Source organism: Peromyscus eremicus, chromosome 20, assembly GCF_949786415.1.
Source record: "Peromyscus eremicus chromosome 20, PerEre_H2_v1, whole genome shotgun sequence".
In the NCBI taxonomy this organism is placed as follows: Eukaryota; Metazoa; Chordata; class Mammalia; order Rodentia; family Cricetidae; genus Peromyscus; species Peromyscus eremicus.
Window position 1 is genome coordinate 6,682,010 of NC_081436.1, and position 6,011 is coordinate 6,688,020.

At 45.3% G+C, this 6,011-nt stretch overlaps 1 long non-coding RNA gene across 1 annotated transcript; it reads right to left on the bottom strand.

Annotated features, from left to right (window-relative positions):
* Nucleotides 1-2,698: 2,698 nt before the first annotated feature.
* Nucleotides 2,699-4,150, bottom strand: LOC131897084 (uncharacterized). The gene is made up of 2 exons (XR_009375579.1): nt 3,579-4,150; nt 2,699-3,252 (listed from the first exon to the last, which is right to left on the bottom strand). It is a non-coding gene; the product is annotated as an uncharacterized LOC131897084 (long non-coding RNA).
* Between the last annotated feature and the right edge of the window lie 1,861 nt (nt 4,151-6,011).

Consider the following 6,011-nt stretch of genomic DNA (forward strand, 5'->3'; position numbering starts at 1 on the left):
CACTGGCTCTGTTGATTCAAATACTAATTTTTTTCCCCAGAATCATATTTGTGGATACTCTCTTTGAAGGACAATGTCTTACCAGCTTTCTGGCTATCCCTTAGCTATATCAGTTTCACAGCTAAAAGCCTTAAAAATAGATAGAAGGGGTTTGGGGTATGGCCTCTAGAGAATCAAGCAGTGAGACATTAAAAAAGAGAAAACATTATAAAAGGCAAGCCCATAGGCAGAATGACAAGTGGTAGCTAGTGATGTCATCAACCCATGGCAGCTTTGAAGAACTCAAAGAAACCCAGAAGGAGATAGACTTGGGAAATCTGAGCGCCTCGGGGTAAGTGTTTTTTCTAGAGAGTGCTCTGCTGCAACACCAAGTCATGTCAACGTCTTCAAAGAGGAGCCTGGGTCACAGGTGACCAGGGACAGTACTCAGCAAGGAACTTTGCTTTGGGACATATTTTTAATGTCTGTCTGGGTCGCCATTTTTTAAAATGTACCTTTTTTGGAGAATTTCATATATGAGTACTATAATTATATCATCCCCCTCCCTCGCTGGTCTAACTTCTCCTGTGACCCTCTCCTTCTCAAGTTCACGACCTCGTCTATAGTTCTAACTGGTACATATAAATACAAACATTTATTTTTTAAACATAAACCTGCTGAGCCCACTTAGTGTTGCTTGTATGAACATAATATGTTTAGGGCTTGTCCCTGGAGGAGACTGATTCTCCCTCCCAGCAGCCACCGATGGCCTGTAGCTCTTCCTCTGTGGATAGGCCTTGTGACATTTCTGCTATCTGAGTTGGCATGTCAGCTGGTGTGGTCGTTATGTGGGTCTTGTTTAGGCAATGCTACAGTTGGGATTTCGTGGTGCACTTTCCCTGGTATGTCTAGAAGACACAGGAGTCCTGGCTCTCTGGCTCTTCCAGTCTTTCCTCCCCTTCTTTGGTGATATTCCTTGAACCTTAGCATCTAGGGTTTGCATTGTAGATGCCCCGGTTTGGACTGTTTATCCTGTGGTCACTAATTCTCTACATTTTGACCAGTGGTGGATCTCTGTAGTAGCCTCCGTTGCTGCAAAAAGAAGCTTGTTTGATAAAGGTTGAGAACTGCACTTCCCTTGTGAGTGTTTATCAGGATCTAGAATATAGTTAGAAATGATATTGGCTTAGGAAAATGGTGGCCTGCCATTTTTTTTAACCTTAATTCTGTAATCTAGTCCATAAGGAAGACCTGCAAAGGACTCTCTGTTGAGTGCTTGGCCCCTGACAACAGAGAAAGAGTGTACCAAGTAGGAACAGAAGCCCCAGCCCCAGGGGCAGCTGTACCCTGCAGGGTGTTTCTTCCCCACTCAGGGCCCCCCCATCACATACACGCGGCAGAGGAGCTGCTACTCAGAAAGGCCAGCAAAGGCAAAGGCGGCGTTGAAGCAAGCCCACACAGTGCCTGAAAACCTGAAGACCAGCTACCTGACCAAGTCCTGAAGATGCCAATTCAACGGCGTTAAAAAGAGTTTGGAAAATATTATGTCCATAAAATCAAACAACAAAAAGAAGACCTGAAGAATGAGGAAGAGGGGGGAAAATTATCAGTGGAAATTAAAAGCATGTCTCATCAGGTCCAGAAAAACTAGGGACACCCGGTTAACTGCGGTGCCTATTAGCATACCAAAGTGCATGCTGGCCTCCGGGCTCTCTGACCATCACAAATTTCTGTTACAGAGGCCATGTTGCCAGGCTGCCATCCTGAATCTTCTCACCCTGCCCCTTTCCTACCCTACGCTTCTCCAGCTCATAGACTTCCTTTCCCCCAGCTTCTCATTCCTATATAATCCTGCCATTTTGGGCCATGTGCTCCCTTGGCCCCCCTCTCTCCTGGTCCTCTCTTATCTTTCTCTGTTTCTCTTCCTCTCTCACTCTTCCCCCCCGCCCCCCCACCCCCACCCCATGGCCATGTTTAGTCTCCTTTCTCTCCCTGCTCTGGACTCTTTCACATGCCCCTTGGCTGTTCTCTCCCTCAGATCTACAATAAAAACCTCCCCCTCAGCCACAGCTTGTGAGGTCATGTCCTCACTTTATATGTCTGTGACTGAAACCCCCACTTTCTACATCGGGTGCAGGGGCATCTGGAAGAGTCCAGAGCAGAGAGAGAACGTAGGAGACTGAACATGCCTGAGGAAAACACTGAATTGTTAGCTAGGCTGAAAATAAAAGAGAGACATAAAAGTCATGTTCATTGTTTAGGAAATTATACCTGAGTGTGGACCAGCAGGATAAAGACATGGGAGACATAGATTAACAATGGAGCGACAACTTGATACACGAATTTGAAGTTGAAAATATCTTCAGGTGAAGATGTATTTAGTACGTCCCACCTACTATACGAGCCAGCTTCCTGTTACTGTGACAGAACACTGGAGGTAATGAGGTTAAAGGGGAAAGCGGGTGTTTGGGCTCAGAGATCAGAGCCTTCATTGCATGGCCTTCTTATTCTGGACCTGTGGGAGTGCCGTGTACACGCGACACATGGCAGAGGAGACTTGTTTATCTCTGGTGTGCGGAAAGCAAACAGAAACACGGGAGGGGCGGGCCCTTCAAAAGCCAGCTTCCGGTGACCTGAAGGTTCCCACGCTAATAGTGTTACAGACTGACAGCCAAGCCTTCAACACATGGGCCCTGCAGGGACATTCAAGACCACAGTGTCCAAGCACAACAGTTTATTATGCACACAGCAAACTGGAGAATTGGCTGTTTTCACACTCATCCTCGATGGCCGACTGGGACCTGGAGCTCACTGCTGCCTCCTAGTGTCTCAAAGGAGTGATACACAGCCCAAGAAAAGATCAAATTTCCAAGTGTACTTTCTCCTGAGGGCAGGTGGGTATTGTGTCATTTCAAGTCAGAAACATTGTAACTTCATAAACAAGGATCTGTCTGGAAAGGGAGAAGTTGAGCAATCTGGACCAAGAGGCCTGCGATGCAGGCTTTGGATAAACATAGGGGAGGAGATAAGACAGCTTTAGATAATGGCAGAAAAAAATGTGTTTCTGTCCTGAAGAAAGCTACATGTCTTTTGATTGAACTGGCCCTCTGTATGCTGAATACCAGGGATTTTAAAAGCTGCCCACCTCTAATTCCACCCTGATTGTTTTAGTTTGGTTTTCGTTGCTGTGATAAAGCACTAACGTGGAGAGGAAAGATTTGACTTTAGCAGGTTAAAGTCCATCATGGAGGGAAACCGAGGCAGGAGCTTAAGCTGAAAACATGGAGGAATCCTGGTTACTGGCTTGCTCAGTTACCTTACTGATACAACCCAGGCTCAGTTGCCTAGGGTTTACACCACCCACAGTGCCCCCCCCCCCCCCGCCCCTCAGAGGTTAACAATTAAAATCCCTCACAGATTTGCCCATAGGCCAATCTGATGGGGGGGAGGATGGGGGGGGACAATCCCTTATACGAGGTCCCTACTCCCTGGTGTGTGAAGCTAACTCAGGCCCTGGTGAAAATTCAGATCAGCGTAGGAAGAAAAACCTTTAAATCGATCAGCAAATAATGTTAGCTACAAAGACTCAAGAAACTAACCAGTAGAGGGCTGGGCTGGAGGGAGAAATGTCTTCCACACCCAGAGGGAAAATGAGTCTGAACCTGGAATTCAGGCAAGGACGCGTGAAAGCAAAACGAAGTTGTTTTCCAGCATGAAAAACAGCTCAGAAGTCCTGTTATGAATGAAGGCACACCGCATGGGAACAGCAACTCCAGGCGGTACTTCAGCACAATGCAGCCTGAATTGATGAAGGGGGAAGCTGAGTTCGGAGGATGAGGCCGTTCATAAAGGAAGAAAGGGCGGGAACCTTGCTTTCAAAATCCTGGTAATGTAGGGTCATGTAGTCAAACGCACCACTTGGGTTTCTCAGGCATGCCATCTACACAGCGGGAAAGGCGGTCCATGGCGACGATTGGTCCTGTGTGGAGGCGATCTCCAGATAAATCGGGACAGATTTAGTTTTGTAGAGCAGGATGAAGCAGGTCTCTACGTGGTAACCATGTTTCTTTAACTGAGGCAGCTGAGAGTGTGGGTATCTCATCATCGCCACCCATGCACGGTTGACCGAAGTTTGGAATGGCCGCTCTGAGGAACGGAAGCAGAAACCGCTGAGTAGCTCCGGTCTGGAAGTGAGACTGGGCAGTTGTGACGGGCGAAGGGACCCACCATGCGCAGTTTCTGTCTGTCTGTTTCTATCTAAGCATCTACATTTCTCCTTTCTGTGGCCCGCATGTGTCTTCTCTTGACTTTGTCTGACGCACTTACTCTGTCTTGTATTAATAAAGGATTCATTTCGTCCCTCTGACTTGAAATGCAGGTCCTCTTTGAAATCCTGGGACTTGCTGTTTTTCCTTAGTCCTGAACCAGTTCTTTGTCAAGTTTCTCTTTGCAGTCTGTCTCTCCGCTCTTGCAATTCTGCCACGTGAGACCACCTGTGTGGATCTTTTTTTGTTTCTTTATCTCTGTGTTATAATTCGAGTGATTTCTACAGCTCTATCTCCCACTGTCCTGTTTCAATGACTGTATTTTTTTTAATTTTAGGATTTGCTTTTGCATAAAATAAACTTCCCTTGTTTTACAACATACTTAAATAGATGCCATTTTCTCATTTGGATTTTTTTTTTATTATTATGTCACTTTAAAAGGCTATTTTAGGGTTGGAGAGATGGCTTAGAGGTTAAGAGCACTGGCTGCTCTCCCAGAGGACCTGAGTTCAATTCCCAGCAACCACATGGTGTTGCTCACAACCACCTGTAATGAGATCTGGTGCCCTCTTCTGACCTGCAGGCATACATGCAGGCAGAACACTGTATACATAATAAATAAATAAATCTTTAAAAAAAAAAAAAAGCCTATTTTATATTGCTCCGTGACTTGGGGATCTCGTCCTTTCTTGTGCCTTACCGACATTCCTATCAGTGCGTTTCCACGTGTGTTTTGAACTTCATAATTTGGAGGTCTTAAGCTCAAGTGTGTGAGCTGCCTTCCACAGATATGCTTCTGGGATTGGTGGGGGCATGATCCTGGGTAGGCTTCATGTTTCTCAGAATTTGTGGCTTTTTGAGTTCTGGAACAATTTTCATGGTTATATGTCTGCTCAGTATGTGCTTAGCAGGTGGGCAACTCTGGTATTAGAATCACTCCCTTTGAGCACAGTCGTATTTGTGTTAGTATAAGGGCTCAACAGCAACTGGATGCATCTAACTGTGAGCTTTTCAGAAAATTTCCATCAATAACATAGGATGATTTGTGGTATTTTTAGAAAAGGCACATCCAGCCAGTCCCTCCTCATCACTTCAGAGTTGAGGAGAACAAAGTCCAAACAAGTTGGGCTTGGACCCAATGACTTAAAGACAGAGCACAGTATAAAAGACGCATCTCTTTGTAATCAATATACATTTGAATTTGATATAAATGATGTCTAACACCGATTCAAAGGTAAACCCGTGTGTTTATTTTGTTAGTAGCTTCCACTGTGGCCTGCATTCCAGGTGCCTAGAATGTGGCTTTCTAGGCTCAGTCCTGCCCAGGGCTACATCTTATCAAGTGCTTTGGTGGCTTGAACTCCTTCATGCTCAGTTAAATGAAGGCATCAATGTTCTTTCTAGTTACAGCCCGTGAGTTACTTGGCAGATTTTCCTTTGTCAATAATTTACTTTTCCCCCTCCCCTCTGTTTTTAAAAAGCATGCAGTCTGCTTACAGAGACCTAAATCTTCCTGATGACTGTCTGCCACATTGTGGGATTTTTTTAAAAATTTATTCCCATGGTGAATTACAAAATACCCACCATGTTCTTTTCTTTTCCTTCTTCCCTCCCTCCCTCCCTTCCTCTCTCCCTCCCTCCCTTCTTTCTTTCATTCTTTGTTTCTTTTCTTCCTTTTCTTTTTGTATTAGGTGAGGGAAACAGGGCATATTTTTCATGAGGTTTCTAAAAACTTCATTCCTTTCTGTGTTTTACGGAAGCGCCCAC